This window comes from Rattus norvegicus, chromosome 11 (assembly GCF_036323735.1).
Source record: "Rattus norvegicus strain BN/NHsdMcwi chromosome 11, GRCr8, whole genome shotgun sequence".
NCBI lineage: Eukaryota > Metazoa > Chordata > Mammalia > Rodentia > Muridae > Rattus > Rattus norvegicus.
The window spans coordinates 64513618-64526920 of NC_086029.1; positions in this window are offsets into that span (position 1 = coordinate 64513618).

Below are 13303 nucleotides of genomic sequence, written 5' to 3' on the forward strand. Positions count from 1 at the left end.
GAGAGTAAAGCAGGTAAGACAAGCATTTGTAAGATCCACTTTCACCTTGTTTAGTACTCAGAATCACAACTGCTTCGTTTCCAGGAAACAGTGGGGAGCCCCGAGGACTGAAGCAATGTGTTTGCTCGGTCTGGATTTTAAAGGGAAAATCCTTTTCTGAATGTTAGTGCGTATGTACTAGCGCTTGCACAACCACTATTAATAAGCTGGAGTGGGCTCTTTGGGGACCTATGAGTCCGGTGGTGGTGGAGAGAAGATGACATGGGAAGCCAGTTATCACTGACCACCAGGGTGGCACAAATGTACCCGATGTTGTGACTTATTTCCCTAGCTGCACTTGACCTCCAGAGGCAAAGGGACTTCACTTTCTACAGAGTGGAAGACAATGGGTAGTGTTTCAGAAGGGCTTTAGCTCCTCCAGAGTTTGTCAGTTTTCCTGGATCCCTTGGCCATAAGAGAGCTAGTGTGTGGTGGAAACAGGCTCTGAAGGCCATGCGGGTTTCTAAGACTAAACCATACAAGCTAGTTGATAGGAAAGGTGGGTGTGTGGAGCAGAACTCGTGGTTACCGCTGTCATCACGAGCACCAAGCTGTGTCGAATAAAGGGCATGGCGCAATGGCCATGCTGAAGTAGAACCACAGACCTCTCTTGGGGGATTCTGGGAAACTGGTTTGCTCCACTCTTGGAAGGATAAGTAGCACTAAATGATTCATTGTCTTGCTTCTTTGCCTCCATGAGATGTTCCTGAACACTAAGCAGCAGGAAGGAAACTGAAGAGGGCATTTCAGTTCTCCTGATTGCCTCAATTTTCTCACCCAGGAAAAGGCAGAGGCACAGAACACCTTTCCAATGTCTGGTAATAGCTGATTTGGAAACCAAAGGCTTGACTCTTTCCCCTTTTCCCTCACCTGATGAAATCGTCCACACCCAGTTCACTCAGCCCGGTTTCCGTTTAATGATAAGATCAAAGGCCTAGTAAACCACAATGAGTAAGATGTAGAATAACCCCAGGGAAGGGGCAGCGAGACCCCAGTGTTGGTGGTGGTTCCAAGGAACTTAGGTCCAAGGGACAGCTATTACATTTTCCCATGTCACTCCCTGGGATAGGGCAGCAGGGCTCTTGTTTTACAGTGAAGGGGTTTTCCTTTTGAAGCTCCGTTCCAGTTACAAGGCAAAGCTAAGCATAATGCGATACCTAGGAAACGAGGATGATTTAGGAAGCCATATTGCCCTCACTTCCTTGGATCTAGTCCTCTCCTTCAGAGGAGGGATTCTCCACCCTTGGCCCTGTGCTTTTTAGAGCAGTTTCACTCTCAGCTCAAGATGCAGTTTCCAGGTAGAAGCATCTGCGTCTCCTCACGCTCAGCTATCACCAGCGCTCTCAGATGTGTGGGGCTTAATTGCTCATGGGTAACTGGTGTATGTTGGAGCCAGTCCCAGTGAGCTTTTGTCCCCGCCAGCGGGGACCCAGTTATTCAGGGTCCCGAAGGGGCGCTACCCTTGGGCCTAAATGGGGGGCGAGAGAAGAAGGAGACCAAGCAAGATTCTGTTGTCAAGGTCTCGTTTATTGGGGTGAATGTTACAGCTTTTAAGGCTTTCAGGTAGGGGGAGTGTCCTTTGTGAAACACAGAGGAGGGGGAGGTGCGGATACAGGTAGTGATAGCTGGAGGCAAAGAGGTCAGGCGGTGGAGACACTAGGTGTTGATTCAGGAGGTAACAGGTATCTGCTAAGGGAGCTGAGGCATCCCTTGAATGTTATCTTCCTGTGCCGTAAATTCATGGGAGAGGCTTTCATTCAACAATCTTAAGACTTAATGCAGTCATCTTAGGGTGAGTCTCTGTGGCCAAACAGCCCAGAGTCACCTAGCCACTTTGAGCCATGCAGTCAAAAAGCGGCTAGGCCCAAATCCAATACGTCATGCCCACTCTGGTATTCCGTCTTCCTTCCTGTTTCTCTCCCAGCACTGGGCCGCGGAAGGCCACGTCTCTCACTTTTTCATTCTGTATACTAGCATTACCTCAAACTCAGCACTTTGTACCAGGCCGACTCTGATCCCTGGTTTGTTGTTCGAATTCTGGGACTGTCTCTTCTTGATTCTGGAGTTAATCAGGACATCCCTGAGCAGATGTGTTCTGTGCTCTGTTGGCCTCATCTGAAAAAAGTGGAAGCTTGGTCCAGGTCCTGTATTCCATCTAACTTTGTAGTCAGGTTGTCCTACTGTTTTGTTTTTTTTTTTTTTTTTTTTTTTCATGTTAAATTGCCCCACACAGACTTTTCATGGAAGATATTTTGTTTTTGTTTGCCTCCCCTCCCCCCATATCCCTGCAGAGTCTTCCAATGGACTTCAACAGCATTCACACCGAGTTGGGTCTCTCTCATCACACCAAACACAGTTCCTTTACTGTAGAACTCCCTGTGTTGTGGGTTTATGTGAGAAGAGTCAGTGGTCGTGGGTACACAATGCAAGAGCAGTCATTCCTCTGTTCCAAGAGACCTTGCTTGCTTCTCAGTGGATGCCTCTGGTCTGTCATTCCTCTCTCCCATCCCCACAATCCCTCTGCATTTTCTGTGTGAGAAAATTTTTTGATTTTTCAATTTCTAATTTGTTTTCTGTTAAGACCGTTGTGATGGTTTGAGAAATATATAAAGGTCCCTGTAAAACTACGTTCACTCAATCAAAGGTAATCGTAACTTGTGATATCTTTTGACGATATAAACAATTTTGAGTTATTTGTGTCCTCGTGCATCACACTCAAGACTCGATGGGCTTACATCCTTTGTTTTAGCTACTCTGGATCTCATTTTCATATGTGTGAGTGGAAATCACACCGCTTTAGTTACACAATAAAATGTGATAAGGTAGATGTGTCAGTCAGCTTTTCATAATTGTTAAAAAAAACTGTGAAAAACAACTTACACACAAAAATTGTTTTGCTTAGCTTCAGCGGTCTATGGTTGTTTGGTTCTGTTGCTTTGAGTCTGGGATGTGGCGGGATGCCATGGCGGAGAAGGAATTATATAGATAAAGCCCCACTGTGCCCTTGAAATAGAGAGGAGAGAGAGAGAGAGGAGAAAAGAGAAAGTACAAGAGGCAGAGAGAGACACATACAGAAGGACATGCAGAGACACAGACACACACTCACACATGGGGAGAGAGAGAGGAGGCAGGGGGATAACTTCAACCTTCAGAGGCTTACCACTAACACATATCTTTAGCTAGGTCTCACCTTCCAGAGTTCTAACACCTCCCAACTGAGGTGTCAGGGTCAGACCAAGCTTTCATTAAAGTATATATCTACGTCTATGTCTACGTCTATGTCTACATCTATCTTTGTCTCTGTCTCCATCTCCCCCTCTCTCTTCCTCCCTCCTCCCTCCCCCACCTCTGGTTTATATGTTTGTGTCAGAGGTCAACTTGTGCCACTGTGTGGAGGTCTGAGGAGCTAGCCCTTTCCTTTTACCGTGTGGGTCCTAGGGATTGTACTTACGTTGTCAGGCTTGTCATCAAGCACTGTTACTCCATCAAGTCATCTCGCCAACCCGAGGACCAGGCAGCACGCAGCTTTCCAAAGACATTTAAAATCTAAAGCACAACAGTAACATATTTAGCACAGTGCAGAGAATTCACCAGTTTCTAACCTTGCATCTTCTCTCATCCTGCTTCTATATACTGTTACTTTTTAACCTTTTCAACTTGAAAACTTCTAGAACCTCGGTTCTACAAATCTGTTCAACTGTGTTCTGCTCTGTGCAACTTCATCATTGTTTCATAATTTATTATCTTGCATCTCATTTTTTTGTAGTGTTCTGTCAACATCCACCCATGACCCCATGGTGTCTACCCACACCTTCATAATTTCATTTCTTCCTGTCTGCCAGGCTACTTTCCTTGACCTTGGAATTCTATCATCTTTCAATTCCAATTCTATGACTATTCTTCATTTTCTTAAGCTTAGAACGATTTTCTCACTCCAGTTTCTATTTGTCTATTGTAAAACTTCCTTTTACAAACTCTTACTCTAAAAAACTTACTCTTAACTGTGTGTGTGTGTGTGTGTGTGTGTGTGTGTGTGTGTGTGTATCTTTCCCACTGGACTGTGAGCAGTTGAAGAAAGAGATTATGCCTCATTTGCATTTGTCTCCTTTAATATCTCACACTGTACCAAAACAAGTGGTTATCTGTCAAATGTTTATTGACTCGCACTACATGTGTGTACTGAACAGGAGCTGCCTGAACCAAGAGGCTTCTTAGAAATACCAAAAAAGTAGTTTTTCTAGGTCACCAGAAATCTCTGCGATGCTGGGGGACTGCTGAATGCTTCCCAAGGGCGGAATGAATATGATGGCTTAGATTCATCCCGGTATCCATGTGAAATAAAACGCTCGGTCATGAACATAAACAAAGGCTAACCTTTAATGACTTATAAAATCCAGAAAGGATGCAAGAAATTAGGTCATAGGCAAGACAAGGAGATCCGTAAAAAATAAGAAATATTGAACAAGCCCTGGTTGTGACTTTTTTTTTTTCTGGTCTCCACAGGTAAGATTGAGTCCTTATTTAAATTTATGGTTATGGAAAACTGGCCATTTCCATTTTCAACACAGTTGGGTCGGGACATTTCCTGTTATCAATAGGAAGCTGCTGCACAATTAAATGGATCAATGATGCAGTGAGCTAAATTAGTTTTTTTATAGTCAAATAATTGGACTAGCTGTGCATTCTACATCATTTCAGTGGTACGAGCATGATCTTTGAATCTACCGTGTAGCAAGATGCCTGGCCTGCTTTAGCCTATTGATTTGAGAAGCAGTAAAAGGTAATAGTTAGGAAGGGCTGTGGAGTAGTATCAATAAAATGGTCCAGGGGATCCACATCTGACACACTGAGAGGCTTTATGTAGACTTCATGATTTTTTTTTTTAAAGAACAATTTACAAATCTGGCCTAATTCAACTAGCACTATAATAATGTACCTTAAATATGTACGTTAAAACAGTTGCATAGCTCCTGAATTTAGGTCTGGTATGTAGAACACTATGTTGTTGTTGCCAGTGGTGTGTGAGTAAACCCGGTTTGTCTAAAGGTCTGATCTGTAGTGGTTTTCTATTTCTGTGGTGTAAACACTCACAATGGGCTGGTGGGGAACTATCAACAGTTACCGGACTCTCAAAATTTCTGAAAATGAAGCAACCAGCTTCAGAGACGATAGGAACTAACTCCAGAAGTCTACTACAAGCTAATGCACAAGGTGCCAAGAGATTCACAACCATGTACTTCCACCACTAGAAGCCTTCAGAATATCCCAGCCCTACTGGTGTCTGTCTGAATGCTTTGTGCTTTAACTAGCACATTGGGACTCGGACTCAGAGATAGTGTCCTCTGCAGAAGAATTTACAGAAGGTAAAAGGAAAGTGGCTGGACAAGAGGGAGACAACTCTACTACCTTGTAGGAGGAAACTGAGGATGAACGGTGCCTCAAAGGCCATATAGGAAGTTCTTAGCTGAGAAATTGTGACACGGGAAGGAATAAGTCGTTACAGTCTTTGGCTGTAACGGTTGGCACAGAGTTTCCAAATAGTCTGCAGTTTTCTGGAACGTTTGAGGTTTTCACACCTACATAATGAAACTCCTCAAAAAAAAAAAAAAAAAAAAGAAAAAAAGAAAGAAAGGAAGAAAGAAAACCTAAATGAAGGGGTTCTGAGGCTTCAAGTAGGGGAACACTGGGAAATGCTAAGACATGAGGAGGCCCAGGGGATTCTCTCCCTCTCTGATGCTCTACCAACACCCATAACTGACAAACAATAGAAGCTCTTTGGCTCATGGCTCTGACTGAGAAGCCTAAGAACAGTCATTGTTCTGACCAGGGCCATTAGGCTGAGTCACAAAGTGTCAGAAGGGCAAGGGGACATGTGCGAGACAGAAGAAACTGGCTGTTGGTGTGGACAGCTCCACATATTTAATGCCAGAAATATTGTAAAAAAAATATTCTTTTTTTTCTTTTCTTTTTTTCGGAGCTGGGGACCGAACCCAGGGCATTGCGCTTGCTAGGCAAGCACTCTACCATTGAGCTAAATCCCCAACCCAAAAATATTATTATTATTATTTTTTTCTTACTAACAAGCTTGGAGCTGGAATTTGGTTGGCTGGACTTCTGAGCCAGGGTTCTTCTGAGCATGGGCTTGAGAAGGGGTGTGCTCGGCACAGGGTGAGTGGAAGGAGCTGTGAACCTGATGGACACCAAGCTGAGAGGACTACTTGGTAGCAGTGACGATGGTAACTGTTTCTAAAGGGGCTCCCGATCTTTTAATTTTTCCTTCTGTTCACTTTGTTTCTCTTGAGTTTCTTTTTAACATTGTGTATTAATTTATCTATGGCACTTATTATGTGGGTTGGATATGAAGGCAACCCGTAGGCTACTTTTGGAGAAAAATGAGTTTAGTTCTCTTTAAAAGTTTCTTCGCACTGAAAAATTTAGTTTACTTGTACCTGGGGGGGGGGGAACCCTTAAGATGGGTGATCCTGTAGATGACTAGGTATCATCGACATTAGCTGATTAGCTTCTTTTTAATCCCTGAACACCCTCCCCCAATTAAAAAAAAAAAACACCCATGACTGAGGTAAAAATTGAGGTGACAGTGTTTAGGTATTTTTAAAATACATTTATTATTTCGTTAAGAATTTCATACAAGGTATTTTTTTCTCACAATCACTCCTCCTACCCCAATGCCCTTTAGATCCACCCTCCTTACCCAATTTATTTTCTTTTTAAATCCATTGAGCCCCATTTGTGTTGCCTAAAACCTTTTTGGTGTATGGCCATCTCCTGGAACATGGTAGACCTGTATTTTTTCAAGGGGTCACATCCTTTAAGAAAACTGACTCTCCCCCTCTGTTTTACATTTCTATTTCTGTGAAGAGACAACATACAGAAGACAGAGTTTACTGGGTCTTTAGAGGGTGAGTAGAGCATCATGGCAGGGAGCAGGGCAGCAGGAGACAGGCATGGCGCTGGGGCAGTAGCTGAGGGCTTACAACCAACACAAGATCAAGAGAGCCACCTGGAGTGGTATGGGCTTTTAAAATCTCAAAGCTCACCACCAGTGACAAGCCACCTATGTAAGATCACACCTGCTAGTCCTTCCCAAACTTCTGTACCAACAGGGCCAGGCAGTCAAAAGCTGAGCCATGGAGGCCATTCTCATGCAAACCAGCTTTCCTTCCCAGCAGCTGCCAATTGTCACTGGCTCTGTAGCTTGGTGACTCAGGATGGGGGCACGGAGGTATGTTTATTAAGTTGTCCACTTGATTTTGATGCCCAGGCGATGGGGAGTTTCCAGGTTGTTAGCACAGAGAATACCTTGCAGGGCAGGAGGGTAGCAGCCATGGGGTAACTTCTGAATCGCATGAAAGGGACTATGCACAGGATCTGGAAGCCATCCAAGAATTCAGAGCAACAGTTTGGGCCCATGATGGCTGGAGGATGCAGTCCGATGGCCAGTTTGAAAGTGTTAGTCTCCTACCCACTGCAAGGAGAGATAATAAAGGGGACAGTCTGGGACTGAAACAAGGTTCTAGGGTGGATCAGCAAATCAGATTAGAATTTTGTGCCTGAATTAAAATTACATTATTACAGAACTCTAGTGCTTGAGACATTACTTAGAAATGTTAATATAAGGTGGCCATTGCTCTTCTCTCTTGCATTGTAAACTCTATAAAACAGCTTATAGAAACATGAATTCAAATCATTCTTATTTATTTAAGAGAGCAAATTTCTAATTAAAAAATATAATAAGCAGTTTAAGGTTTGTGGTTTAGTTGTTAGACACATTAAGTTGAAAAAAAAAGAAGTTATAATCATTGTAATTTGACCAAAAATAGGGTGACACCCATTCTACCTTCCAAAATTCTATTGTAATATTGTTTTAAAAATTGAAAGGGGGATGTTGCTAGGGGCTCAGTAGATGACCCATGGAGTGATAATCTTGCATTTTGACACTGAGTCTCAAGACCTTTTTTATTTGTACACACAATTTTAAGAACAGCCTTGTAATTTGAGGATGAGCAGTGGACATCCTACATCTTCGTATTGCGCTTAGGGAGCATGGAACGCCTGCTAATCATCCGTGCTGGGGGCTCTGGGCCACATGCACAGGGGTCTCATCTTCTCACAGGCTCTTGCAACCCCTGAGGGGATGGCACCATAACCAGATTACCTGTGGTTATCACACCTCTTTGCACAGGCGTGTTCTCTGTGAAGCCGTACAAGAGGTTCTGACACTATTAAAAAACAAACAACAATAACAATAAGGGAGGAACGCCCACATATACGTGGAAATTGAACAATGCTCTACTCAACAATAACCTGGTCAAGGAAGAAATAAAGAAATTAAAGACTTCATAGAATTTAATGAAAATGAAGGTACAACATACCCAAACTTATGGGACACAATGAAAGCTGTGCTAAGAGGAAAACTCATAGCTCTGAGTGCCTGCAGAAAGAAATAGGAAAGAGCATATGTCAGCAGCTTGACAGCACACCTAAAAGCTCTAGAGCAAAAAGAAGCAAATACACCCAGGAGGAGTAGAAGGCAGGAAATAATCAAACTCAGAGCTGAAATCAACCAAGTAGAAACAAAAAGGACCATAGAAAGAATCAACAGAACCAAAAGTTGGTTCTTTGAGAAAATCAACAAGATAGATAAACCCTTAGCCAGACTAAGGAGAGGACACAGAGAGTGTGTCCAAATTAACAAAATCAGAAATGAAAAGGGAGACATAACTACAGATTCAGAGGAAATTCAAAAAATTATCAGATCTTACTATAAAAGCCTATATTGAAACTTGAAAATCTGCAGGAAATGGACAATTTCCTAGACAGATACCAGGTACCGAAGTTAAATCAGGAACAGATAAACCAGTTAAACAACCCCATAACTCCTAAGGAAATAGAAGCAGTCATTAAAGGTCGCCCAACCAAAAAGAGCCCAGGTCCAGACGGGTTTAGTGCAGAATTCTATCAAACCTTCATAGAAGACCTCATACCAATATTATCCAAACTATTCCACAAAATTGAAACAGATGGAGTGCTACCGAATTCCTTCTATGAAGCCACAATTACTCTTATACCTAAACCACACAAAGACACAACAAAGAAAGAGAACTTCAGACCAATTTCACTTAAGAATATTGATGCAGGGGGTTGGGGATTTAGCTCAGTGGTAGAGCCCTTGCCTAGGAAGTGTAAGGCCCTGGGTTCAGTCCCCAGCTCGGAAACCCCCCCCCCCAAAAAAAAGAATATTGATGCAAAAATACTCAATAAAATTCTGGCAAACTGAATCCAAGAGCACATCAAAACAATCATCCACCATGATCAAGTAGGCTTCATCCCAGGCATGCACGGAAAACCATCAACGTGATCCATTATATAAACAAACTGAAAGAACAAAACCACATGATCATTTCATTAGATGCTGAGAAAGCATTTGACAAAATTCAACACCCCTTCATGATAAAAGTCCTGGAAAGAATAGGAATTCAAGGCCCATACCTGAACATAGTAAAAGCCATATACAGCAAACCAGTTGCTAACATTAAACTAAATGGAGAGAAACTTGAAGCAATCCCACTAAAATCAGGGACTAGACAAGGCTGCCCACTCTCTCCCTACTTATTCAATATAGTTCTTGAAGTTCTAGCCAGAGCAATCAGACAACAAAAGGAGGTCAAGGGGATACAGATCGGAAAAGAAGAAGTCAAAATATCACTTTTTGCAGATGGTATGATAGTATATTTAAGTGATTCCAAAAGTTCCACCAGAGAACTACTAAAGCTGATAGACAACTTCAGCAAAGTGGCTGGGTATAAAATTAACTCAAATAAATCAGTAGCCTTCCTCTACACAAAAGAGAAACAAGCCAAGAAAGAAATTAGGGAAACGACACCCTTCATAATAGACCCAAATAATATAAAGTACCTCGGTGTGACTTTAACCAAGCAAGTAAAAGATCTGTACAATAAGAACTTCAAGACTCTGAAGAAAGAAATTGAAGAAGACCTCAGAAGATGGAAAGATCTCCCATGCTCGTGGATTGGCAGGATTAATATAGTAAAAATGGCCATTTTACCAAAAGCAATCTACAGATTCAATGCAATCCCCATCAAAATACCAATCCATTTCTTCAAAGAGTTAGACAGAACAATTTGCAAATTCATCTGGAATGACAAAAAACCCAGGATAGCTAAAACTATCCTCAACAATAAAAGGATTTCAGGGGGAATCACTATCCCTGAACTCAAGCAGTATTACAGAGCAATAGTGATAAAAACTGCATGGTATTGGTACAGAGACAGACAGATAGACCAATGGAACAGAATTGAAGACCCAGAAATGAACCCACACACCTATGGGCACTTGATTTTTGACAAAGGAGCCAAAACCATGAAATGGAAAAAAGATAGCATTTTCAACAAATGGTGCTGGTTCAACTGGAGGTCAACATGTTAAGAATGCAGATCGATCCATGCTTATCACCCTGTACAAAGCTTAAGTCCAAGTGGATCAAGGACCTCCACATCAAACCAGATACACTCAAACTAATAGAAGAAAAACTAGGGCAGCATCTGGAACACATGGGCACTGGAAAAAATTTCCTGAACAAAACACCAATGGCTTACGCTCTAAGATCAAGAATCGACAAATGGGATCTCATAAAACTGCAAAGCTTCTGTAAGGCCAAGGACACTGTGGTTAGGACAAAACGGCAACCAACAGATTGGGAAAAGATCTTTACCAATCCTACAACAGATAGAGGCCTTATATCCAAAATATACAAAGAACTCAAGAAGTTAGACCGCAGGGAGACAAATAACCCTATTAAAAATGGGGTTCAGAGCTAAACAAAGAATTCACAGCTGAGGAATGCCGAATGGCTTAGAAACACCTAAAGAAATGTTCAACATCTTTAGTCATAAGGGAAATGCAAATCAAAAGAACCCTGAGATTTCACCTCACACCAGTGAGAATGGCTAAGATCAAAAACTCAGGTGACAGCAGATGCTGGAGAGGATATGGAGAAAGAGGAACACTCCTCCATTGTTGTTGGGATTGCAGACTGGTAAAACCATTCTGGAAATCAGTCTAGAGGTTCCTCAGAAAATTGGACATTGAACTGCCTGAGGATTCAGCTATACCTCTCTTGGGCATATACCCAAAAGATGCCCCAACATATAAAAAAGACCCCTGCTCCACTATGTTCATAGCAGCCTTATTTATAATAGCCAGAAGCTGGAAAGAACCCAGATGCCCTTCAACAGAGGAATGGATACAGAAAATGTGGTACATCTACACAATGGAATATTACTCAGCTATCAAAAACAATGACTTTATGAAATTCGTAGGCAAATGGTTGGAACTGGAAAATATCATCCTGAGTGAGGTAACCCAATCACAGAAAGACATACATGGTATGCACTCATTGATAAGTGGCTATTAGCCCAAATGCTTGAATTACCCTAGATGCCTAGAACAAATGAAACTCAAGACAGATGATCAAAATGTGAATGCTTCACTCCTTCTTTAAAAGGGGAACAAGAATACCCTTGGCAGGGAATAGAGAGGCAAAGATTAAAACAGAGACTGAAGGAACACCCATTCAGAGCCTGCCCCACATGTGGCCCATACATATACAGCCACCCAATTAGACAAGATAGATGAAGCAAAGAAGTGCAGACCAACAGGAGCCGGATGTAGATCGCTCCTGAGAGACACAGCCAGAATACAGCAAATACAGAGGCGAATGCCAGCAGCAAACCACTGAACTGAGAATAGGTCCCCCGTTGAAGGAATCAGAGAAAGAACTGGAAGAGCTTGAAGGAGCTCGAGACCCCTTATGTACAACAATGCCAAGCAACCAGAGCTTCCAGGGACTAAGCCACTACCTAAAGACTATACATGGACTGACCCTGGACTCTGACCTCATAGGTAGCAATGAATATCCTAGTAAGAGCACCAGTGGAAGGGGAAGCCCTGGGTCCTGCTAAGACTCAACGTGATTGTTGGGGGGAGGGCGGCAATGGGGGGAGGATGAGGAGGGGAACACCCATGAAGGGGAGGGGGATGTTGGCCCATAAATCGGGAAAGGGAATAACACTCGAAATGTAAATAAGAAATACTCGAGTTAAAAAAAAAACAAAAACAAACAACAATAGGGAAAACCTAAGCATTGCTTGCAAATTTAAGGAAAAGGGAAATAGGGGAAAAAAAACTTGTTTGGAGTGATTAGGATTTGTTTTATTTGATTAGTGAATACAAGTATAACTTTGTTTTATCAGTGAACTACAGAATCTCAATGGAAGGTCATATTGTTTTAATAAATGGATTGTATATCTGATTGGGAGGAGAGGCTGCCCAGTTGCCTGAATTATATATCACCTGCACAAACTATTATTTAGCTTTGCAGGAAAGCTGAAACAGTCCAACAGGTTTCTACGTAGCCTTTTACCAGATTCTCAAGATGTTAACAATTTATCATAATTCCCATTGTTTTCTAGTGAAGGCTTTTAATGACTAGTTAACAATATTATGTCACAGCGATTCTTTTAAATTTAGCGTAATCTTAGGCACCTGCTGGGAAGAGACTTAGAAACAGCATCCAAAAACCATTCAGGAAAGAAGCATATTTACTGTTAAGTTTTTAAATTAACATTTTAGTTGTACATATTAATGGAACATGTTGTATGTACGCTAGAATCCAATCAAGGAAACCAGGATTGAATTATTATGTCATGATTTATCACTTTCATTTTTCTATTTACAAGCTTACACACACACACACACACACACACACACACACACACACACACACACACACAGAGTCATTCCCTGAACCATTTACCCTGCTGCCATGATGACCCTTTATGACTAAATCATTATATATACTGTTTTACATAAATTCTTTTCAATTACCATAGCACAAACCCAACTTAAGTAATGAAGATGCAATTTTCTAATTTACAGACCTTACTCAACTTTTTCCTTTTATGCTAAAATGTACTTTGTAGCAATAGTCTGCATATTCTTACCGATCTGGGTCTAGAGCAGTGTCGTGTTCAGTTGTCATGCTTCTGCTGTCCCCTGTAGTCAGGGACGGCTCCTTGGTTGTTGTGCCCCATCCTGTTACTTTGGAAGCCCACAGGCTGTTTGTACAAGCCTCTCCACTTGGATTTGGCTGTCATTTGGTTATTAGATTCAGGCTATACATCTCCAGTAGGACCCAAACAACTGTGTGCCCTCTTCAGGTGGT